General features: G+C 45.2%; 1 protein-coding gene across 6 annotated transcripts in view; it reads left to right on the plus strand.

The window, feature by feature from the left end:
- Eip74ef (Ecdysone-induced protein E74) overlaps positions 1 to 25,361 on the plus strand; it is a 189,865-nt gene that overhangs the window by 117,911 nt on the left and 46,593 nt on the right. The window lies entirely within an intron of this gene.

The raw sequence follows: 25,361 nt of genomic DNA on the forward strand, positions 1-25,361 counted from the left end.
CGCAATTCCTAAGGGCCAAAAGCATTCACTGTTTTTTGCTTGTCGAGAATAAAATGCATGTGAAATCTTTGTGTCGAAACAATTACGAGAACGTTCGTTCCTCGATCATAAAAATATTTCGCTCGTCGACAGTTACTAACGATATGGGAATCGGTGTCCGTAAAGAATAGATTAACAACGATGTTATCGACGGAAGACGATAATTATTCGATATCACGATACACGCATAGGTTAAAATTTCTCGCGCGGCAAACGCTGACAATATTTACATTGGATTTTAGCGCGATTCTCGCGAACGTTTTTCGACGGTTGACTCGGGTGCTCGGTTCCCGGACGGAGTTTGTCCTCTCCCGTGACATTAGACCGATTCGACCTAACCCAGACTCTTCCCCGAGAATCTCGCGTAACCTATGCGAGTCGTTGGCCAAACTTTTCGATCGAACGCTTTCGTGACCCACTGTGGAAGTACGTACGCGTGATCCAAGGTGCACAGGCACGCGTGCACGGGTAAAAAAGAAAAAGAAGAGATTGGTACGCCAGAGTGCGTGGCGTACATACTCGCCCAACCGAAATACGTGCCCCTGGCTCCTCTCGTTCGGTAGCTCCGTGGGACAGACAACCAGAGAGAAGGAGAGAGTGAGATCGCGCGTGCGTGCATGCGTGAACGTATGCCGTACGTGTGTGTAATTTCGGCCGATAAAAATATTACGCAAGCCAGCTCGCGAAGGTCGTTCGACGACGGGACACTCGGGTGACGGTAAACTCGCCGAGATATTCGGCTGTTCAAATAATTTTGCAATTTCTCCCGTTATCGGTCCCTCTTCTCCTCCTCCTCCTCCTCCCCCTACTTCTCCTCCTTCTTCTCCTTCTCGGGACACAGGAGGGAGGAGATAATACCTTGTGACCTGCCCCAATCCCAACGAAATTAGTCTCTCGTATCGCTGTTCTCGCTTCGCGGCTACCGTCTTCCACCAATATCTTAACTCCTATCTCCGCGTTTCACTTTCTGCTTTTAATTATCTGCCTCTGAAACCTCTATTCCCGTGTATTAGCTCGTACAATACGAACCGGAGCCAGGTGACGAATACTCTGCTTCGAAGAGTCTTCGTTTGAACCAGTGATTCCCTGTATTTAAAGTCACGAGCACGGATTAGAAGATTACGAATATTTTTACGGGTTAGAGTAGTGATTCTCGGTCCGAACACGAAAATTTTTAATATTCATTTATCTTGCACATATTTGGCGAACTCCCCTGGTTCATTTTGATCCAAACCTACATTTTTTCATTATCGTATTTGTAAATTTTTTATTTATTGATGTCGTTCCCCTGGGAAAAATTTTAATGGGAAATTCTAGAGGCCAAAATAAGACGAAAATCAAGAATACCAATTTGTCGATGGAGGCTCCGTTAAAAAGTTATTAACAATTAAATTAAAAAGTTTCAAATCGTCCTGGAAAAATTATTTTCGGTTGCGGGGATCAATTACAATCATTTTTGGTCAATAGACATACCCCCGAAATCCTACTCAGTTTCGAGAAAAAAATTCGAGAAGGTGCCTAAATTTTTCGACGAAAATGAAAAATTTCAAATCGTTTTGGAAAAATTATTTTTAGTTGCAGGGGTCAATTGCAAGCATTTTGGGTCAATAGATATACCCCCGAAATCCTACTCAGTTTCGAGAAAAAAATTCAAGTAGGTGTTGAAATTTTTCGGTGAAAAAAAAAATTTCAAATCTTTTTGGAAAAATTATTTTCAGTTGTGGGGGTCAATTACAATCATTTTTGGTCATTACGAATACCCCCGAAATCCTACCCACTTTCTAGAAAAAAATTCGAGAAGGTGTGAAATTTTTCGACGAAATAAAAAGATTTCAAATCGTTTTGGAAAAATTATTTTCGGTTGCGGGGGTCAATTGCAATCATTTTTGGTGAACAGATATACCCCCGAAATCTTGCGCATTTTCGAGAAAAAAATTCAGTACTGGCGGAACTTTAAATGTTAATAACTTTTTAACGAAGCCTTCATCAACAAATTGGTATTCTTGATTTTCGTCTTATTTTGGCCTCTAGAATCTCCCATTAAAATTTTTCCCAGGGGTGGCCGAGCATCAACACGAAAATTTTTAATATTTATTTCTCTTGCATATATTTGACAAACTCCCCTGGTTCATTTTGATTCAAACCTACATTTTTTCATTACCGTATTTGTAAACTTTTTATTTATTAATGTCGTCAATTTTACAAGCTTGTCACAACGAAATGAATTAGTTTGGCTTAATAATCTTTATAAAATTTTTATTTCTATCTTTTAGAATTCACTTTCGTCGATAACCTTGTGTACTATAATTAGCGATATTGTTTTTACTTTCTTGGCTAAGCTATCGACATAGATAAAAGGCGAATATGGTGGGGGTCTTTGCAAACTTTGAAATGTTGGTGGAAGCGATTTATCAAGATGAAATTGACATTCCGGATCTGCTCTACCAGTCTCTGTAATAAACGAAAATTTTCAAACACCTGGAAACGCCTGCAGAACTCTTTCGCGTTTATTTTTATCTTGACGGTGTTAAAATTGTACCGCGGATCCGCAATCTTTTTCTGACTAGCATAAATTCTTGTTTAGCGGGGCGTTTTTGGAGAAAATTTATGGTAGCTCTGGTTTGAAAAACATCGGTTCGACTAATATTTACAAACGTTATCCTGAAAAAGCGGTCCACGAGATCCGCCCGAACGCCAAAAATTCGCGAGAAGAAAAGAAATGTTAAGAACCACTGAATTAGAGTAAAAAAAACACGCCGAAGTAGTTACTTATTATTCCGAGGGAAAGTCACTTCGAGCCTGGAACGCATCGACCACTATATTCTGGTTGAAAACATAGCAAATGGGCAAAAAAATTTCCTGCAACAGGGGTTGCAACAATGGTGTTGTATCGAAAGCGTAAGGTTCGTCGATGATGCTCGTGCACAAATATTTGCCCGTTCGAAACGGAGACTATATTTGGGAAAATATTTTTAACCCTTTCGAGGTGATGTCAGGGTCCAGGCCTGGCAGGGGGTCCCTTTCCTTCGAAGAAAGAGCAGAGGCGTGGATCCTTTGAGGGCAAGGAGAAAGTGGACTCGGGATTTTCGGGAAAAATTTCTCTCATTTTTCATTTTCGTCACAGCCATCGGTGGGACGAATACCTTCGTCGGCTCCGCGCGTCTCTTAGGGGCTTTCCCGACGATTTTTCAACTTTCACCGGTTTCGCGAAAACGCACAGATTCCCCGGGCTCTGAATTCAGTTGGAATATTCGGCGCAACGTGTCCGCGCCGAAAGAGCAAAGGCTCGTGTAAACAGTTCGGAATGGAACAGTGGCTCGAAAGGAGAAAACATGGACGTTACGAACGAAAACATTCACGAAGACTTTTCCGAGGAAAACGACTCTCTTTCTCTGCACGTGTTCCGTCGCGGTGGAACCAGACAGGGAGGAGAAAAATAACGAAACGTCGAACGACTCCCTGAATTCTCTCGTCCCGTAAAGAAGAAAAAAGCAACGAGTTCGGCTTCGTGGGTCAGAACGTCAACACTTTTTGCGGCGAGTCTGTTTCCTTTTTTTTTTCCGTCACCTCGTCGACTGTAAAAAAGCCCCCGGGGACCCGTTTATAGGGGGAAAAAACGAAACGTACCGGTTCGGGTTCTCGAACCCTTTCCACGAATCGAGACACACCGTCGCGTCGAGGCTAGAGAGGAAATAGCGTCGTCTCGTACTGGCCGCCATTTTCCCTCTTCGTCCGTGAAGATCGCGAAGGAAAGAATCGGAGAAAGAGGCGACGTTTACTTTCGGCGCTACCGTGGCCGACCCGTTGGCTTTTGCGGTCTTTCCCCCCTTTTCCAGTCGCGGCCGGAAAAACTTTCGAAACCTTTCACGGGGCCAGGTAGCGACACCCGACGACCACCGATTATAAATTCACCTTCCACGACAAACTCGAATCCATGGTGTTACGCGCGCTGACCAGTCTCGGGCGATTTTTATTCGCGTAACAGTTAATAGAAAACAGAATGTCCCGTCACCCATTGGAAACATTTTAATGGGAGATTCACAAGAATAACGTTTTGTTGATCGAGCCTTCGTTAAAAAGTTCCACTTGTGGAACGGTGATCTGCGAACAGCTACGTGCTTTGAACTTTAAACGTTAATAACTTTTTAACGAAAGCTCGATGAACAATTTGGTGTTGTTGATTTTCGTCTTATTTTGACCACCAGAATCTGCTATTAAAATTGTTCAGTGATCGAAAACGACGAATACGCGCGACGTCCATTTTCTGTCGTTAATCTCCGCGATTATTCTCGTCCTTTCGAGGATATATCGAGCGACGACGACCTACCTCTGTTCTCCGTTAATCGAGAGACCGAGTCTCCGGCGCTTATTAATATTTTATCCGATAAAAACGGTGTCGCGGTGGTCAGGGAGGGACGCGAACGTGCCAATAAACAGCGAAGAAGCGTTCTAGCGTTGGAAATTGATATACTTTTTAGGTTCGGAGCTGCATCGAACAGCTGGGGAGAACGATCCCAAAACGATATCCTGAATTTAGCAATTAATAGTACGGTCTCGTGCTCGATGTAGAAGTTAGAGTGCTTATTAATCTTGACAAGCGGGCGATAAATATTTCACGACGCTCAAGGTTCGACTCGTCCGCGAAGTGCATAAATTAATATTTTAAAGTAAAAGTAAGTTGCACGTATATTTTCGAAATCGTGGACGAGAATAGCCCCTTAAAGCCGATAATCAGTCTCGAGAGACTCGAGAGCGCTAGGAGATCGATCGGATCTACACTCGGTCACTAGAGAAAGAGATAAGTCGGTATGTATCGAGTGGCGTGGAATTACGCGTGCGGCGATAGCTGGCGAAAGTGGCCGCGAATCGATCGAAGATTAAATAAAGAAAAAAAGGAAAAGAAAGAACGCTTGTCGGATGGTTGCGTGTCTTCGCGTGGGAGCGTCGCGAGGAGAGGATTCTCTCCTGGCGGACGAGGCAGAAGGAAGGAGGATCATCGGCGTGTTACGATATAAAAGAGTCGAGGGAGGCGAGCGAGCGGCAGAAGATACATAATGGGCGAGCAAGGAGGAGAGGACGGCTCGAAAAGGAAGGGGAGAAAAGGATAATTCCAGCCTTTAAATCACTCGAAGTGAATTCGAGCGGACCGTTCTCTCTCCGTCCTCCTATCCTTCTCTCCTTTCGCGAGAGTGGCTCTCGCCACGAGCGGAGGAAGACAGATTACTTCCGGCTGGCACTCTCTTCTTCTTGCGCGCCTTCGAGGAGGCAGAGTGAGAGGGCACGGTCGGGTTAATCAGGAAATGAAGACCGTTCGATCGCCTCGAGGGGGAAAGAAAACAGCGTACGTCGATTGAGCAGCCACCAAGCGGGGTTTAATCAGCGACCCATGGGGTTGCGAGATCGTTCTCGGATCAGCGCGACTCCTGGCGGCGGAAAAAAGAAACGGACACGCCTCGGGCGATCGACGAATCGCGACCCCTCCCCCGGATCACGGCCTAAAATCGGTTTTCCCCAGAAATTTCCTTACGAGAAAACAGATCAATAATCTCTTTCCCGCGCCTTCGAACTCGGCCTCCTTAATTAACGCACGCGTGCCTCTTATCGTCTTGTTTATCTTATCGGTGGTGTGTGTGTGTTAGTTTGTTTGTCCTCGACTATTCCGGCCAATTTTCGTGCAATTAACATGCCGCCGTACGATTATCGTTCGTTTTTTCGATCCCCGGAGTTGCACGTTCTTGCACTCTTCGTTCCCCCGTAAGAAAGGAACGTTTGATCGAACTCGATCCTCGAGTTGGAATTTAGCTGAAGTGTTAGACGAACGATAGGATGCTGCTAGTTGCAGGGAGATACGCGTGTTTGAAAAAGGCGTAGGAATCTATATCGGCTACGGAGAAAGTTGAAACGTTAGACGGATAGGAAACGGAACCTTGAAATATGATAGCGCGATGAGAGGGTACAGATAGATTTAGACAAGATCGGAGACAAGTAAATTAAACGGAGGAATCCATTTCTGTCGCTCGTACGACCGGCCAGTGGAGACACGAATTGTGGGACGCGTCGCCATAGTCGAGGAAACCGCGGAGGGCCGAGAGCATGAGTTTCGAGTGGGTCGAAGTAAAGAAAAGAGTCATCGTGGACCAAACGTAACAAGATTTTTGAGGCCTGGGTTTGTAAGGAGAGTCGAGCAAAGCGAGACAGTAGAAGAAGGTAAGTCTCGACGAATTTAGATGCAAACCGTAAGTAACACCAATGCAAAAGCGTATTAGCAGATTCGAAAATTTTGCTCGATCGTCGTCGGTGTACTGTTGTGTCGCAACCTTCTATCATCGAGAAAAGGCACTTAACCCTTTCGTTGACCGCTCAAAAATTATGTTTATAGACCAACATTGCGTATCTTTGCGCTCTTTTTCCGTCGACACGTTTCGAACTTTCACGTTTGGATTTCTCTTTGTATTCACTGGTAATATAATTTCGCCAGGGTAACGGTCATTTCGAACGTGGCACGTGCAACGAAATACGATACCCCTGCCTCGGTATATTCGTGTTCGACGCGAGATAACCGTTGCAGTCAACAAAACTGGCCTTGGTCGCTCGCGACGTTCCCACGAGAAACCAAAACACAAACGGTCGCTTCTCGCTTTTTTTTTTCGCGTTCGTTCTGTCTCGTCGAACTCAACAGCGAAAGGGTTAAATGACGTCATCTTGTATCCAAGAAATATTACGTACGAGAATGTTTTCTCTTGGGTATTTTCTGTTAGAACGTATATCGTTCCAACGACTCGTTTGGAGGTTAGATCTGATCTTGTTACGAACGCTTGGTGAATTGGTCGTGCAAATGATAAATAAGATATCAAGATCAGATTCGTGAGGCACACAGCGAACAAAAGCAACCTATTAATATCATTGGCAGCCGAGAAGAATGCTTCCGAGGAGTTCGGCTCTGTAGAAACGATATTATTCTTATTATTCATTTATTAACGGGATTAAATCCTTCAGTTTAAAAATGTAATATACAGGGTGTTCGGCCTCCCCTGGGAAAAATTTTAATGGGAGATTCTAGAGGCCAAAATAAGACGAAAATCAAGAATATCAATTTCTCGACTGAGGCTTCGTTATAAAGTTATTAACAATTAAATTAAAAAATTTCTAAATCATTCTGGAAAAATTATTTTTAGTTGCAGGGGTCAATTGCAAGCATTTTTGGTCAACAGACATACCCCCGAAATCCTACTCAGTTTCGAGAAAAAAATTCAAGTAGGTGTTGAAATTTTTCGGTGAAAAAAAAAATTTCAAATCTTTTTGGAAAAATTATTTTCGGTTGCAGGAGTCGATTACAATCATTTTTGGTCATTACGCATACCCCCGAAATCCTATGCATTTTCAAGAAAAAAATTCGAGAAAGTTCTTCTACTATGCAGTGTTTGAAGATTAGTGTTAATAAGTCATCATAATTGTGTGATTCGACAAGACGAAGAAATTTCCATTAAACTGTCTAATCCATATTCTAGGAGTATCGTACGTCGACTTTTCCCGAATTTCGCCGAATTTCGTCGTTGCGGGGAACGTTATTGATGCGATATATGGAAACCGACGGATTTAAATAGCCGACGGTTCGAGGAAGCGCGCGCCAAGCTCATTGTAATTCAGGATATTGGCCCGGCGAGGAAGGAAGGACCAACTTCCTGTCTGCGGTTGTACCCTCCTTCGTACCTTCCCTACGCGCGCCGACACTCTTTCCCTCCTCCTCGCCCCCGCGATTGGATCCTAGACTGGACGTTTTTTCGTACCTGTTGGCTTTGCGAGCCCCGGTGTCCCCCGCCGTCTGAAAATGGCGCCCGTTCAGCGGTGTCGCAGTTGACTCGCGTCAGGCGCTCGTCTTCTTCCGTTCCTCGACCGTCGACTCTATTGTTCGGCCACGATTACTCGTCGGGAGATTGCGTTCGACATCCACTCGATGTAAATCGAGCGGCATTTAAGTTTGATCGAATCGAGAAATTGGAATAATTTACGGACTCGACGGATACGCTCGAAGTCGGTAAAATATCTAAGGTCTTTAAACCCCCGAAACTGGTTCGAAAATAAACGTGCAAATAATTTTGAATTCTAAATTGGATCCTCGAGATGTCGGGGGCCAAGACGATAGTCGCGCGATTCGAACGATGAAAATCGCTTGCCGGTGAGAGAAGCTTCCCTTCGAAACTGATTGACCCGGTTTTCGCGAACTTGCGATGAAACTTTTAATCCGTGGACGTTTCGGGACTCGTTTTCGATAGATGGAAAATCAAATGTTGAATGCCTAAACGTTATTCGCCGCGCGAGAACGACTGGGTTCCAGACCAAAAATATATATGTTGCCCAACGTTTCTGGCACCCCTCGACGGTATCAAAATTATAAATATAACCTAAACGCGTGAAAATAAACAATGATACGTAAATACAAAGGAAGCAAATCGATACGAGCGAAAAACATTGTAAAGATTACTTTTTATTTAAGCAATATTGTACGCTCGATGCGTATTTAGGTATCGTTCGAATATAAGTTTATTTCGTGTATGTTTCATCGAGGACCCAGAAACGTTGGGGCGCTGTATATTTTTTGTCCGAAAGTCGGTTATTTTTTTTACTTAAAAGGTTTAAACATTTATCCGACGATTCTAGGAACGTTCCAGCCGTAATTTGAATTTCGTTTCGAGTTAGTTTTGCGGTAACAGTTAATAGAAATACATTCTAGAGGCCAAAATAAGGCGAAAATAAAGAATAACATTTTGTTGATCGAGCCTTCGTTAAAACAGCTGCGTGCTTTGAACTTTAAACGTTAATAACTTCTTAACGAAGCCTCCATCAACAATTTGGTACTCTTGATTTTCGTCTTATTTTGGCCTCTAGAATCTCCCATTAAATTTTTCCCAAGGGGTGACGTCCCTCTTCTAGCCGTTAATTATAAATATAACCAAAACGCGTGGAAATAAACAAAGATACGTAAATACAAAGGAAACGAATCAATGTTTTAGCATTTATCTGATAATTCTAGGGACGTTCCAGCCGTAGTCTGGACTTCGGTTTCGGGTTAGTTTTCGGGCCTCGGTCGGCTCAGCCCCGTCGAAAATAGCGATCGACGTTCTCTTTGGCACGCATCGAACAGGAAAAAGATTTCTATCTATCGGTAGCGTTGCGCTCGCGACCGTCCATTAAAATGCCAGAGGAAAAGGGAAAACGAGTTCGAAGTTGGAATACGCCCAGAGCCTCTATTGGCCGGTCGATTTCGCCCGCGCGATCCTAGATATCGGTCGTATCGATGAAATCGACCCGCACGCTTATGCGTTTCGTTGTTTTCAAATCGCTTTCAAACGCCGGCCGACGAAACTGACCCACATATCGCCGCGATTCCTTACGCGATTATGCATTTCGATCTCTTAACTTCGTTACTTTTGAAAAAGTGCATGCCAACCGGGTGGTACGCAGATTCGGATATAGAAAGGCCACTGTGAAAGTTCTGGCCACCCACTGCGTTAAAAAACTGGAATTCGACGTTCGGAAATGCTCGAGTTCAGAATAAATGCACGCGGTTGCCACCGTTCCTTGCAACTGTTTCTAACCTTTTCGCGAACGGCGCCTTGTTTACGAAAATGTTTCGAAATTTGTGGGGCAATCGCCGCGCACGCTAGTCCCGCTGAAAAAAGAAAAAAAATGATCGGGGCGATCAAGATTTACCCGCTAATGGAAAGTGTAAAAGGTAGGAATTTTTTTTTTTCTTTTTGGAAACGCGATTACGGAAGATAATTATTTCTGTAACGTTCTTTGTAACACGCTTGCTACGATTAGTGGTACAGTCGACGCAACAAATGTCCCGCAGGGAGAATACAAGACCTTCGAGTCCCCGATTTCATTTAGATTTTAAGCACTGGCAGATCACACCTGGGTAAAATTTTAATGGCAGATTCTAGGGGCCAAAATAAGACGAAAATCAAGAATACAAATTTCTTGATCGAGCCCTCGTTAAAAAGTTATTAACGTTTAAAGTTCCGCCTGTGGAACTGCGTGCTTTGAACTTTAAACGTTAATAACTTTTTAACGAAGCCTCCATCAACAAATTGGTATTCTTGATTTTCGTTTTATTTTGGTCTCTAGAATCGCCCATTAAAATTTTTCCCATGGTTGTAAAATATTTTTTAATATTTGCTTAAAATCTCAATGAGATCGGTGGCTCGAGGGTCCTGTATTGTCTGAAAATTTCGTCGCGTGCCTCCGACATCTTGGGAGTCGCTTCCTCGCGGGCATAGGGGGGGCATCGAAGCTTTTTTTATAACACGTCTATCGGGAAAGAAAGCCCAGGCTCGCGTCGAAGCGGACGGGAACACAGCCAGTCCTGGTTGTCCCTATATATTTTTTTTTCTCCTCCTTGAAACAACATTTCTTGGACCGTCTTTGACGAAGGGGATTAACGCCTCGCACCCTCTCCGTCTCTCTCTCTCTCTCTCTCTCTCTCTGGCACAGGCAGTCATCGTGCCGCCCTTTCCAGCGACGGGGTCCACCCTTTTATCCGCGCGGCGTGGTCTCACGCCTCACGAATTTCCTCTCGTCCGGTCGGGGATCGATTTCCCGCGGCATTTTCCACGCCGATCGGCCCGGAAGAGAGTGAGTCCGCCCGAGAATAGGAGGGCGAGGGGCCGGGGGGAGGCGAGGAGGGTGGGTCGAAGGACGTGTGCCGTAGGCGGTCGCAATAGGAAAACTGGGGTAGACTGTCCTTGTGCTCTTGGGTGGTTATTGGAACGTTGGCACGGAGACGCTTACCTTCGTCTACCGGGTGTCCCAATTGCACGGACGCTTGACACTTGGCACGCGGGCCGGTTAATGAAAGTGGAGCGTGATCCTTACGTAAAAATAGAGGAACGATACGCGCCGATGGGAATCGATCGCATTGGTCAATCCCGCGGAACACGATTGCATTTCGTTACCGTGGTGGAGGGGGGGGATAACGAACTTTTCTTTGTAGATCGACCGGAAGTTTTCGGTTATTTATTTACGAGAGGAGTAGGAACTTGATATTTATAATCTTTCGAATAACTGATATCACCGACACCGCCATCGAATCGTTTATCGCGTTACAATTTGAACAAACGGTCGAGACAGGGTAAATTGTCCTGTTAAAACGCAACCTCCCCGTCGATTAACACAAATACCTATCGGTAAAATCTGCATTTTCCGGGGCTTCGTGGACTGTCAACGTTGCTAAAATTTGTATGAATAATTGAGACAAACGATGAAATGGCCCCGTTCGAATCGTCGTTCTTATTTCCCAAAGAGTTTCCCCGACCCGGTTCGAATCTAATTCCCCGTATTACGGCTTATCAATAATTCCGTGCTTCCTCTAACCGAATTCGACCGTCAAATATTACCTTCGGACAGCATCGCCAGAGAATTGCGTCAGTTGTCGAAATGTTTTGGGGAATAGGTCAGTACACAGAAGAAGTTAATATTAGGCCAAGATATTTTTGGCCAAGTTACAGATTCCGGCCATGGGGCCGGAATTAATTGTACTCGTAAGTAATCGTCCGATATGGGTATGGAAATATTCTCGTCGCCGTTTAACGCGAAGCAACGGGGACCCCGTTACGCAAAGTTCTATAGCCAGACGCTAAAGACAATTAATTTTGAAACTACGATCGGCTATTTCTGGCCCAGTGTCGACAATGGGTGGTTTTGTTCCGTTTAGTTGAAACGTCTATTTTCTCCCAGAAATTACATCGTCGGTCCACAGAGAAGGTCTCCGATCGAATTGCATTAGCCATCGTTCGCGCGTGACACGTTACTCGACGGTGTATTTATGTCTCTGGTATGCACGTGATGCCCGGGGCCATTTAAAACCATCGACAGTTTCGCGGAAAAGTACCCGTGCCGCGGAGCAGATTTTTTGCAAGTTTCCTAAAACGAGACTCGTTCAAACATTTAAATATCGAGCGACAAGAACGTTCGTATTTAATCCCGTGGTCAGAAGATTGTAGTTTAAGGGTTTTGTAAATCTCTGGTACGTCGATCGGTTCCGGTGGACGCAGCGCGCTCGAGCGAGTGTTTCTCGAGGAGCAATTGACCTCACCTTGACACAATCGTCTAGGGTTTTGTGCGGTGCGTTAGCGTCCAGAATGATCGCTAGAGGGGGATCGAGGGTGGTCTAATCGTACGTTGGTCGGGGTCGTTCGGATCGAGTTATCGACGCGCCGGTTAGTCGATTTGCTTCGACGACGCTTCTTTATCCGGCAACCTGGTAACTTCACCGGTGCGTCGAACCTGCTTATTGGTAACGCGATACCCGCGCTCTGGATATCGTGAATAAATATTGGATCCGATCGATAACGACGAGCCACGGTTCTTCGTATTGTTTCACGGCCGAAGCGTAACTCGTGATCTCGAAAGATCCTCGACGACCCGCTCGCTATCGCCTTTTCGCATATTTTCACGAACGCCGTATATTTATTCGATTTATCGCCTAAAAAATTTCAAACGTTTGCAAGTAGTATTCGTAAGGTTCGATAATGACCCATAGTGTCACCTATTTCTATCAATTTTTTGCTCTTCGCAACACGGCATTTTCTAGGAACCTATTTACCGTGTTATAGGAGGGTTACCTGTATTCGAAACAATTATTTCAAATAAAATAACATGCTATTTGAAATAATGTTTGAAATAGCGTTATTTCAGAGGTGGTCAGGTCTGCGCCCCTATTGTAGAGATTTCGTCCAGTTTGTATCCGGATAAGAACGCGTAGCCCTGGGGAAATGCAATTATCGCGTTGGCACGGTCGGTTCGAAGGGACACCCTGTAGAGGGATCGATATCTCGCACAGGGGGCGCATTAATTATCAGCGTAACTGCGATACCGTCGGCCCTGGAAGAATCGCTCGGAAGCTGAACGATTAATTAGCCAACGCGACCGCGTTATTAATCCTGACCCCGGCGCGGGTAGCTCGCGTTTCGCTCGAGACGTAGGAACGCGGATTCCCGCGCGCGCCTCGGCAATTAAGCGCAATAGGTATGCCGCGCCAGAGCCCATGAAGCCTCCACTTTGTTCATTTTACGGGATACGGTCGAGAGTCGCGTCTTTATTGGTCCGTTTAACCCCTTCGTTGCTAAGATTCGAACGCACGCACGCCACCCGTTGAAAACTTTGAAAACGGTCCGACATCGTGAAATCACGTTACGGATATTTTGTTTAAAAAGTCGGGCGATGGGAACTATGGAAGCAAAACTATAAGCAACGGCGGTAGAAGCTTCTCGTGTTAAACGTATTATTAAGAAAAATCCCGAGATCGTTCCAAGTTCGGAGAAGCGAAATGAATTATCGTCGGATGCAATGTATCTTTCGTGATAAATTATAAGAAAGGTTACGCAATCGTTACAGGGCATTTTATTCGGTTTTGGACTTCGTGCCTTAAGAGTCACGTGATATTCACGTAAATTTTAATATCGATAAAAACACGTGTTTCCTATTTGGGGCACTGGTACATAATGGGTTAAACTGGAACCGTAAATAAATCGAACGAAATAGAAAGTCTTACCGGGTGTCTCGTCCGAAGAGGCCATTATGTAACGCGCTCGCTTCAAACGCCATTCCGTTGGAAAACGTCCGTAATTTTATTTATTAAAAGCTCGAAGTTACATTTTACTACATATTTATTTAGTTCGTATCGGGGGCGCTACGACGTTAACACGCTACATAACCTAAAATTTCTTTCACTACTTATTCTTGTAACCTTGTTAAGACTCACAAATTCTATCCAAATTTATTTCCTTCAACGTCTTAACTTGAGAATTAATTTTTCTAGTATCATGGTAGTAAATCCTGTCACTCATATATGGGTGACGTGGCAGTCAAAGTGTTAAAAAGGACCGGGTGACTAACGCGAACGGAATCGAAGCGAAAACGGTAGAAAAAGGGGTGGTACGGTCAGCGTGAAACGAGATGTTAAATCGAAAATTGTGTTCGAGACGTTTCGAAAAATGAGCGAGAGAAAAGGAAGCACCCGCTAGATACGCGTCGAAGCGAAGGAAAGGAACGTCGTGGCGTCGAGCGGAGCGGAGTGGAGAGGAGAGGAGAGCGTGGAAGCGGTGGAAGAGAGGCGGGCTCGATCGGTCGCTATAGGTACGCGAACGGTGCATAGAGGAAGAGCAGCGCGCTCGTTGAATGCACCAGCCCTGACCTACATAGTAAACCGTGTTGTGGGCTAGGCGAGCCTACGCTAGAGCTACCTAGTCTATTATAGCAACGAGGTGTACGGGACGCGTCCCTCCGCTCGCATCTATCTTGCAGAAGCGACGCGGCGTTGGGTTCTCGCGATTTTTTTTCCTTTCTAACCGACTCGTCGCACTATTTTATTCGAATCACGAACAACCAAGGGCGTAGCCAAACTAGGGCAAACGGTGCTCCTCTGCCTACATTTTATTTACCGAACGATTGGAAATCTTCATTTGTAACCAAAAACCAGGAAGAACGTTAGGAATAGATGCACCTAGTCCGCTTCTCGTAATTACCGAATTGATTCGGAGAGTTGCCGCCAGAGTTCGGCGGAATTTTATTCGTATAATGGACGACGATTAAATGGTCCGCTCGATCGGACAGGTATACGTATAAATTCTCATCCCTTTCAACTTTTCGACCAAGGGAAGCACGAAAAGAACCTGCTTTTATAAATTTCGCAACCGTTCGAGATTTACGTTACGTTCGAATGTTTTTTTTCTTATCCGAGAATTTTTCAAGCGTCTGGAAAAAACGAGCCCAGCGGGAATCGAGTGCCGCTCCTGGGCGAGAGATAAGCCGTCCGATCGGAAAAAATTGAAACTAAGTATAATGACCGATAATTTCGCGGTTAACTGCCGTTACGCGAGCGAGGCTCGCGCGCGTACGGGCGCGTGTTGGTGCGTGCACGCCCGCGCGCACCGTTATTATATCATCTCGCGGACAGTGGTGCGGCGTTTAACATTATGTAATAGGCAGAACGCGCGGCTGTCTTGTACGTGTGCGTCGAGAGGCTCGTTACCAGCCGGTCGATCTTGTTACACAATGCTCGAGCACGGGAGCAACGGGAGTCGAGTGCTATTTTCTAATCAAATGTAACTACAATCTGCCGTTTGTTCTGCCGCGGCGCGCTTAAAGGTTGATTTCCACTATCCATCTGTCAGAAACACACTTCGAAGAGGGGGGTTTTGCTCCGCTGTGACGTACCGGGAATGAAAGACCTTCCTTGGCTGGACCGATACTTTTGCGTCATGCCCTATTATTTACTCGCTGGTAGATACAAAAAATTCTAATCCTCGAAACTAAACGAAGACTTACGGAGAATACGATCGTGCGAGGCGATGCGTATAACGATTAATTAAGATAGTATCATCCTCGAACGGCTGCACCACGGTCGACCGTTATCGAAGGTTCGCGAGTCGGTTCATCGTACCGGGGCGTCGAGCTCAAAGGGTTAATCAGGTCTCCGAAGCAATCCTAGCGTGGAGGAGCGGCGGGGACCGAGACCAGACTGATCAAATTACCGCCTCGAGTCCTGAGATCTACCTAGCGATTGTTATTCGTGCCGTTTTAAAAGTATGTGGAAGGACGACCGGCACTCCGCGTCGAACGCAGCGCGCCACAGGGATCTTATTTAACTTGTTGAACTTTTACTCATTCGCACCGCGCGTCATCGCTTCGTTTATCGTCGCTCGACATTCTCCGAGAGAACGTTTCGCCACGTAGCGTGCGACCAGTCAACGAATATTCGAACGCCGATGGGCGTCCATTGGTGATCGCCACAGTTGGTAATATTATTTACATACGTAAAATTTCGGTAACGTAAACCCGAATCAACGTTGCAGTTACCGTCCGGACGATTGCGCGAACGATCGTTGGAAACATCGTTGGGTGGCGTGTGAGGACGTTGGTAGCGAACGTTAATTCCGCGAGTTGACGATTCCTGACCGATTCCGTCCTTGACACCTTTTCCCCTCTTTCCCGTTGCCGCTTCTCGGCCGTCGTCTCGAATTAACGGGGCACCCAGCCGACGCGTGGACCTCGACCCGACCGATTCGCAAAGTGGCCAGTGACCTTTCCGACGAATCTCGTCGAGGCTCGTCCGCCGCGGTTCGGTCGATCGGGCCAGGAAAGGGCGACGGGAGAAAAGAAAGTCGAAATTCCGAGCGCGACGCCGTTACGCAATTAAGAAATTAGATTCTCTCGAGCGTTAGGTTGCGCAACGCCATTAACTCGGCCATCGGCAAAGGAGCGACTGGATTGTAATACACAACGATAACGAGATCCTTCGTTTAAATTCTTTCTTCGCCTCTTCCCTTGGCCAGGAACAGTTCCCCCGAATAGAACCGGCCCCAGGTGAAACGATCGTCGCCGTCGGTACGCTTTCTCCGGCCAGGTCGACGATCCTCCCGTATCCCATCCCCGCTGATTTCTCCAGAGATCTCGCGTTCGATTATGGGGAGGGTGGCGGAGAGACACCCGGGGATCGCGTATCCGTGCGAGGATACCGTAAGGACGAGACGAGATAAGGCTTAAAAGGCTCCGGCCACCATCTGGGCCAGCTTCTTCCTCCTCTGTAGCTTTTTCTACCTGAATTCTAACGTACCGTTAGACACGAAACGCCTCGGCCCCTCCGTGAAATAACCCAGTTTCTTTCCCCCGTGCTTTTAACGGGACATCGACCGAGATCGACGCGCTAACGAGACGGAAGGGTATCCACCCCCGTGAGAAAGGAATCCGTATTCTTCTGGCGACTGGTTACGATGCTGCGTCGCTCGAACTGTTTCCTCTCTCGGTTCTTTATTCCAGAGGGGAAGAATTTTCGGGGATGTTCGGGGAAGATTTTTATCCGTTGCTTCGGTATAGTTTCCCTTGGAACTAGACGAAATTCTTATCTAGGCAAAGCAAAAATATTCTCCGGGATTGATAGATATCCTTTGTCTGCGTTGCAATCTTTTTAATCAAATTTTGTCACTTAAAATGGCGTCGAATGCGGTGATGTTTGTATAAGTTCAACACGTTCACTGTCCACGACCCGTATATGGGTCATGTCACCACGCTATTCGATACGCCGCTGAGAGACCGGACAGTGAACGTGTGAACATTAATAATAACTATTGAATAAAGTAGTGTCCTATCCTTTATGTACATAGCAATTACTTTAACCAAGTTTCAGAATATAAAATGGCGTCGAACGCGTTAATGTTTGTATAAGTTTAACATTAACTTGTATACTTCTCGGTTGGTTTACTTTCAATTATATGAGAACTGTTGTTTCGAAAGATAGGATCTACTACCGAACGATATATCTGTTCCTTAGTGGTTTAGTAATTAATACGAGGAGAAAACTACTACGATGCATTTACGAGCTTCTTGTGAAATTAATTATACTTCACATTAGAAAATACCTAGCACGTATCAAACGAGGAAACGTTAAAGACGTATTTTTTTAATACGTCATGAGAATTGCCTTTCGATCTTAACTTTTATCTTTCGCTAAGCTCGTAATGTTCCCCGTGTTTTAACAGCATTTTTCCTGGAGCTGAAAGCAGCTTATTCTCTCAATTTGAAAAATACATTGTTGTAGTTTCGGTATCATTGAACGTACCCTAACTATCTACTCTTACAGACTTATTCTTCGTCCAGTACCATAGGCATCCACGTGGAATAAAATTCTTCGATCCCAAGTAGTCTTCCTTTCTGATACCATGTGTCTAAGATGACCTAAATTCATGAAAAAAACTGCATCGAACGATCCATGATCAACCGAGATTCCTCTTTTTCCTCGAAGCTCGTATCTGTTCCTTCCGCTAGGGTTCCAGGAACAAGACCCGATTACGACAGCCTCTTTGCGCCGGTTTAATACTTGGAAGCCAGTCGCAACTTCCGGATACACTGTCACGGACGCGTTAGATTCTTCGGTGGTTCCCCACCCCCTACGAGCTCGTTTCCAATTCCCTTTGATTTCTTTGTTTCCTGACCGTCGAAGGGGAAGTGGGCGGCGCTGGCGTTCCTCGGCGTGTATCTGGCCTCTCTCGGACGATTCTCCGCGCGGGACAATGGATGGATGAAGTGCTCGGCCGCCTCGTCGACGATCATTCCAGCCGGTCGGCGAAATAGGTCAGGGACGGTCGCGCGCGCGCGCAGTCGTTTCCTCTTTCTCGAGAGGGCTGGCTGCGAGGGAGGGAGAGAAAATGTCACGGTGAGACGGTCGTTTCGTTACGAGGGAGCGAGAAGGCGCGAGGGTGCGTAGGTAGGTCGCGAATCTCTCCCTCGGCCCTTGCGCCGGTTTCAAGGCTGCTTCGGGGGTGGCTCCTCGAGTTTCCCGGTTGAATGGAACCCAATGATGTTTCGATACGGACCCAAGCGATTCCACCCTCCCCTTTCTGCCCCTCTGACCCACTTTTTCACCTTCCAAGCCCCACCGGAGCCCTTCCAATCGTGTAACTCGAATTACAAAGCGACATTAGGCGCACCTGGACGCGCCAATTTGCCCAGAGACTCATTTTCAACGCGCGAAATTCCCTTTCGTTCCGTCTTCGAGTTTCGAACGTTTCGAAGTTGGCTATTTAACTTGTCACGATTATTTAAAGCGGCGGGAAGCATTCGACTTAATTTTTCCGCTTGACTCTTTAACTGCCATGTCACGCATATACAGGGTGTTCGGCCAACCCCGGGAAATATTTTAATGGGGGATTCTAGAGGCCAAAATAAGACGAAAATAAGGAACACCAATTTGTTAATCGAGGCTTCGTTAAAAAGTTATTAACGTTTAAAGTTCCGCGCGTACTTAATTTTTTTTCTCGAAAATGCGCAGGATTTCGGGGGTATGTCTGTTCACCAAAAATGTTTGTAATTGACCCCCGCAGCTAACAATATTTTTTTCAGAACGATTTGAAATATTTTAATTTCGTCGAAAAATTTCACACCTGCCCGATTTTTTTTCTCGAAAGTGCATAGGATTTCGAGGGTATGTGTATTCACCAAAAATGATTGTAATTGTCCCCCGTAACCGAAAATAATTTTTCCAGAACATCAACAAATTGGTATTCTTGATTTTCGTCTTGTTTTGGCCTCTAGAATTCCTCATTAAAATTTTTCCCAGGGTTGGCCGAACACCCTGTATGGGTTGCAAGACTTTCCCATTATTGGAACTAAAACAATTCATTCTGAAATTGAAATTGAAATTGAAATGTTAGATAAATTTGAATAGGACAAAGTTTAGCGAGGTTACGATAATAAGTACCGAAAAGAAATTTTAAGTTATGCAGTTTACAATTGTCTAAAATCGAAGTTCTGGTCTCGTAAAAAATTGTACGGTTTTTGCGTGGCAGTCGACGTGTTAACGCTTCAGTGTGATTTATCGTCGGTACATCGATCTATTTCAGCGCCGTGCGCTTCGATACGTCGCACAATTAATAGCAACGTGCACAGCTCTGCAAACATCTGACCAGTGCGACGTACACACTATTTTCACCCGGCAGTTAAAGTGTTAATTCTTCGTGCCTGATGACACTCGTTCGCGACAAAGGGCGGTTCTGTTTAACGACGTGGAAATTGTTCTGTGCATCGATCGCGATCCGTTCGCGACGCTCCTTTGATGTTCGAACTAAAATTACGGCTGCTAATAGATGGACGCAGAATAGAGGGATTTGAAAAATTGCACGGGTTAGTAAATTAATAAAGATTCTTGACAAATAAAATGCTGGATGAGAGCCAGCTCGTATCAATTAACGTCGACCTGTCTGACGAGGTTTATCGCGTTCAACGCCGTCCAAAGGTTGAAATTGGATTCGATTTGTACCTTAACGCGTGGCAAGTGCAAATTAATTCGCCCACGCCATCTACGAGTCGCGTCGTTCCGACAAATTTGTTTTCACCGTGAATTCATTTGGAATAAATTATTTTTTTTCGTTACTGAAACTCGTTATATCGACCGTTTCTCTTTTAATCGGTCATTACGTGGACCAAATTCGACATAAATTGCTAACAAATAATGTTCATGGACGACACCGTAATTCTAGTGCCCGTAAGCGATCTTATTATCCAGGGTGCTCGGTCAACCTTGGAAAAAATTTTAATGGGAGATTCTAGGGGCCAAAATAAGAAGAAAATCAAGAATATCAGTTTCTTGTCTGAAGTTTCCTTAAAAAGTTATTAAAACATTAAATTACAAAATTTCAAATCGTTCTGGAAAAATTATTTTCGGTTGTGAGGGTCAATTGCGATCATTTTTGGTCATTACACATACCCCCGAAATCCTACGCACTTTCGAGAAAAAAATTCAAGTGTTGAAATTTTTCGGTGAAAAAAAAAATTTCAAATCGTTCTGAAAAAATTATTTTCGGTTGCGGGGGTCAATTACGATCATTTTTGGTCATTACATGTACCCCCGAAATCCGACGCACTTTCGAGAAAAAAATTCCTTACCGAAAATCTAATTTGGCGCCTAAATTTTTCGACGAAAAAAAAACATTTCAAATCGTTCTGAAAAAATTATTTTCGGTTGCGGGGGTCAATTACGATCATTTTTGGTCATTATACGTACCTCCGAAATCCTACGCACTTTCGAGAAAAAAATTCCTTACCGAAAATCTAATTTGGCGCCTAAATTTTTCGACGAAAAAAAAACATTTCAAATCGTTTTGAAAAAATTATTTTCGGTTGCGGGGGTCAATTACGATCATTTTTGGTCATTACACGTACCCCCGAAATCCTACGCACTTTCGAGAAAAAAATTCCTTACCGAAAATCTAATTTGGCGCCTAAATTTTTCGACGAAAAAAAAACATTTCAAATCGTTCTGAAAAAATTATTTTCGGTTGCGAGGGTCAATTGCAAGCATTTTTGGTCAACAGACATACCCCCGAAATCCTACTCAGTTTCGAGAAAAAAATTCAGTATGGGGGGAACTTCGTAACGAAGCCTCCATCAACAAATTCGTATTCTTGATTTTCGTTCTCATTCTCTAGAATCTGTCATTAAAATTTTTCCCACGGGTTGGCCGAACACCGTATCAGGTTTCTCTGTAACGGTTTCGTTGAAGGCCAATTTTATTTGGTTGTCGCGAGGCGTTCTGTTCGTTTCTCGGAATCAGTGTAAACAGTCGAGTGGCGAGGGGGTTGGGGGGGACGTGACTTTCCTCGCTTCAGTCTCTGTTCGTAACGACTTTTTCGAAGGCCAACGGTATTTGGATGATCGCGAGTCGTCTCCAATTCGTTTCTCAGAATCAGTGCAAACACAGACGAGGGAGCTCCTCGACTTTCCCCGTTTCAGTTCGTGTGAGTCGTCAGAGCAGCGAACACGTACGTATGTATCAACGGTCGCATCGAGTTTCTTTATCTTCGATTCAGATTCTTTTTTCCGTCTTGTCCGTTACTTTGTATAAATTTAAGACGTTCGTGCGTAAAAGCGAAAGTAAAAACGAAGTGACTCAGTTCGTACGCGGCGTCCACGAACGATTGGAAGCTTGAAGGGGCTCGTAACGAGAGTCCACGACGGTTTCACGCATCAGGTGCGCGTTTAAGAATTTAGTAAGCATGGCGGCGGACGTACGGCGCCCGAGACTTCCGCGGTATCGAACGTTTCCTGTTTGTCGTCCTCGAGAAGCGCGACGCTCTCGATCGTTTCTCGTTCGCGCGATAACGGCCCCCAGGCTCTTCGCACGAAACACCCACTCGCCGCGTCACGCACGTACACGAACGCTCGCTCGGAGCCTCGCCGCGCACGGAACCAGCGGAGGCACTCTCGGTTTCGACGGAGGAAGTGGGTCGCGCACATGCACGTCGCGCCGCGTCTCGCTTCCGGTATCGAAATTTCCGGCTTCGTCGTATTCCGCGGCGCAACGGACTTTTAACGGCCATTCCGTGTCTTCTCGACCCATCGACGGCGCATTAGGCCCGGCTAATTGGGCGTCCGCAGTCGACGGGTACTATCGATCCTCGACGTTCCAATTAGCTTGTCGCGCGATACACGCTCCTCTCGGACCTCGAACGATGACGATACCACGGAGGAATGTCTGGCTGGATGGACACAGGGTAATTTCAGAACTCTTTTTAACAATGCACGCGAACACGGCTGCTTTGAATTTTTGTTTTACACTTTCGCACGGCGGTGCTCGGCTACTCGAGTTGAATCGTTATGCTTGATTACGTATTATCGTGATAATTCTAGTAATTAAAAAAAAAAGATATTCGTTTAAATAACTTGGAGTGGTGTGATATATCGACAGTTTTGATTTGCCAGGGAATGCCGCGGTTACGATTTCAGTTCTACGATAATTGATCCGATCGAGGAGACCCCTTTAGATACAGAAATAATCTACAACGTTATTATCAGCGTAGATAGCGGGTTTACGAAAAAAGATATAAAATGGAAGCTACGTACGAGATGACATTTCCGATAAGTTCTTTGGAAATACTTTATTCGAACCGACTCGGGTTTGACAATAACAAAATATATATATATGTCGCCCGAGGTAACAAAATGGTGCGTTAATTTCGCGTCTTTCCGCGTTGCCGCGCGTCGATTTTCGAGGCCGCGTAAGACGCCGGAGGTTTTTAAAAGTCAACGATCGCGTGCTCGAGCTGCTCGCGGGACGAAATCGAACGGGGATGCCGGGTACAACGAAACAGTAATTTCTAGGATGTCGGCGTAAGAGGGTGAAAGAAGGAAACGTTTAAATTCCAATCGCCGGGACGAATCGCTTTCCGGAGACGGCGCTCACCTGGCGCTCATGAATTAAACAGGATCGTCTAGGTTATTAAAGATTCAACATCGTGCGGGGGGACGCTTAATTACCGTCGGTTTTGCTTCGCCCGCCATCGACCCGCGTGAAATTTTCGATCGCGACCCGACCGACGGGTCGAGAAAGTGTGGCGTCTCGGCGTGCCACGAAATTACGTAACGCGGCCAATAGGGGACCGAGACGAATCGAAGGCGATTGGATTTCGACTCCACCGCGAGTGGCCATTTTATTCGAAATCGTTAGATGTTCGGTTATAGGAACGTCGCCACAGTGGGCAATTTTAACGATCTACATGGACAAATTTCTTAAGAAACATGTTCATCGTAACATAATACTAATAATAATCATGAATTTTTTGTCACTATCTGTTTTTTTTATACATATTTACGGTTTTTAACGATAATATAAACGCATCGTAATATAATAATAATTATGATGGTGATGACGATATAGGATTTTGAAATTCTATTACTTTTACATCTTGTCCATCTTTCAAAAAGTTTATAACAAAAATTTATAGTTTTATTTCTTCATAGAAAATTTATTACAGAATAGAGAATAAAGATATCTCCTTTAATAGCATTAACAGCATGTCACAGAACACAAAAGATATTTAATATTTGATAAATGTATAATAGCTTTCGGCTTAAATAACCTATCGACGTAATAAACTGTCCGTATAATGTATAGTGTTATTTTACCTAGCAATCAAACGATTTTCATGAAATTAGGCATTTTACATTTGAAGTATTTGGGGCTGTTTCGATAACATTAATATTTTCATTTTGTCCACCTAAATCTATGAAATTAGCCACTGCGCGTCGTACAGGACTAAGAAGCTTAGACTTAGTCTTAGCTTAGTGTTTTAAAACGATATCTTTCGTTCTGGTGTTCTTTTTCGAACCGCTCGGGAAGCTGTTGGCGACCCTGCGCCGTTTATAACCGACGAACACTTTCACGGGGAGAAGACAGAGCTGTGATTTCCACGCCCACCGTTCTCTCTCGCGAAGCCACAGGTGCGTGCAGCTGCACCTGCGTCGGCCGCGAAAACGTCTGCAGTTGTTTCACGGCCATAATTTTCCCCTCTGTGTTCCGTCGAGAAACCTTGACTCGTCGATTCCAGTCGCGAATCTTCCGAACAGAAGTACGTTTTCCGTCGCGCCTCTGCTTTTTAGGTTAGGTCGTTCGAAGTTCATTCGATATTCGAGCTGAAAATATTTCGCAGCGAACAAGTAGAAAACATGAACCGTTCAAGTGGTGAGTAAACGAATCGAAAGACTAACGACAATCGAACGTTCGCCGAAATCTCGGCGCGAAAACGCAACTGACCGACCGGGATATGCAAACTAGTTATTGCGTTTCGTCGCTATTTCGCTTTCCTCACTTCCTCGCGGGGCGGGTTCTGTCGAAAGAGACCATTATACCAACGCGCAATAGTTCGTTAGTAAATCGACGCCTAGTCGGGCCAATCGCCGCAAAGCAAAAATCGATTAAAATTGCATCGTAATGACTATGATTGGTGGAACATTCTGCGAGTGGTTTGGAAGAAAATTTTGGGGGAGTTTGGGGTCGAGACGAAGGATCTTGACGCTCGTACACGCACACGCGGCGTACGTAAGGTCAGCGTTTGGCCGGGCCACGCAACTTTCTCGCCACGTAGACGCGCGCACGCACGCGCACACACCTTCCGGCCGAGCGAGCATTGCGTAACGGTAACGACTCTCTCTTTCTATGTGACATCACGCGCGCCACGGGCGTATGTCGGTCGTTCGGTGACCAAAGCACCGGCGCAACCGATTTCGTGAATCGACTGCCAGCCAGGCCCGTTCACCGGTGTTTACGCGCGCGATTTCGGCCTATGGCCGCCATTACGTTGCTCCATCGGCCACGAACAACCGGTTAGATATTAAGCGACGTTGGCTAAGAAATGGACAAAAATTTTAATCTCGATCATGGTCTAATAAATAGGTTATTTATTACGTTGTCTACTGGGTCAGTGTTTCCTTCTAAATATTAACAACTCTGCCAAAGCAAGAATCTGGAGTTAGTTTATTGTCTGTGTAAGTTCCAAAATAGTCGATCCTGTTATCGTTTAACTTTTTATTCGTAGAATCGAAGAGTTAGTTCCGCAAGATGCCGCCTACTTTCGCAGCGCTTTCCCCAACTATCTACCATCGAAGCGAAAAGTGTCAACTGCCGCGACTTTCGTTCTTTCGATGCGTCGAAACTATTGTTAGGCTCGAGAAAAAATTAGGCAGCTACTTTACTGCATTCTTATACGATCTGATGATAATAAGAAGCAAAACGTATACATATAGTAGTTTCTCTGAAAAGGTGCTTCCACTTTAACTTTATAACCTCTGCCGTGTTAATCGAATCTCGAGAACTAGCAGGAAAAGACGTCGATAAAAGAACGACGAATAAAACGATAGGGTTGCGAGAACGGGAATCGAGGGTACGTGGAATCGCTGGAATTGGACGTAGAAAGTCGAGCATTTCGCTGTAACGAGCGTCGTTCCAAGGAAACTACGTCGTCCGCGTCGATAGACCGGAAACGAGTTGTCGG

The sequence above is a fragment of the Colletes latitarsis genome, chromosome 8 (genome assembly GCF_051014445.1).
Source record: "Colletes latitarsis isolate SP2378_abdomen chromosome 8, iyColLati1, whole genome shotgun sequence".
In the NCBI taxonomy this organism is placed as follows: Eukaryota; Metazoa; Arthropoda; class Insecta; order Hymenoptera; family Colletidae; genus Colletes; species Colletes latitarsis.